Source organism: Kryptolebias marmoratus, linkage group LG3, assembly GCF_001649575.2.
Source record: "Kryptolebias marmoratus isolate JLee-2015 linkage group LG3, ASM164957v2, whole genome shotgun sequence".
NCBI lineage: Eukaryota > Metazoa > Chordata > Actinopteri > Cyprinodontiformes > Rivulidae > Kryptolebias > Kryptolebias marmoratus.
Window position 1 is genome coordinate 29,632,865 of NC_051432.1, and position 515 is coordinate 29,633,379.

A 515-nucleotide genomic window follows, 5' to 3' on the forward strand; every position below is an offset into this window, starting at 1 on the left:
CTGCAGAACCTGGGTTCTGATGTTACAGCAGGAACGGTTAACATCAACAGCAGTCCAGATGTTCCTGGAACAGATGTTTGATTTAGAATCAGAAACAAGCAGAGGCTAGGTTCAGGACGGGTCGGCTGAATGAATAATTCTGTAAGAACATCTGTTTGGTTCTGCTGTTCTCTTCTCAGAGGATCGCGGCTCTCGGGGGGGAACCAATCACGTGGGAGGAGGTGGAGGTTCCCAGGAGGAGGTCTAGCCGCCTGCCGCAGAGACACAGCGGGCCGGACCCGCCCAGTTCCTACTCGGAACCGACCGTCAGCCCGGCGCCTCAGAACTCTCCCGTGTGCTCCTCAGACCCGGCCAATCAGAAGGCTCAGAGCCGGGTCGTTGGGGCTGCAGCTGGACCCGGAGGACCGGTCCGCCTGCAGCGACCTGGAGTCGGGCGTGGCCGACCTCAGCAGCCGCTCGTCCAGCGGCGGCGACGACAGCAAGGACCCGGAGCTGGAGTGAGGCCGTCTGTGCTG

The 515-nt window shown here is 61.0% G+C and overlaps 1 pseudogene; it reads left to right on the top strand.

The window, feature by feature from the left end:
• Window positions 1-515, top strand: part of LOC108228263 — an 8,443-nt pseudogene that overhangs the window by 3,326 nt on the left and 4,602 nt on the right.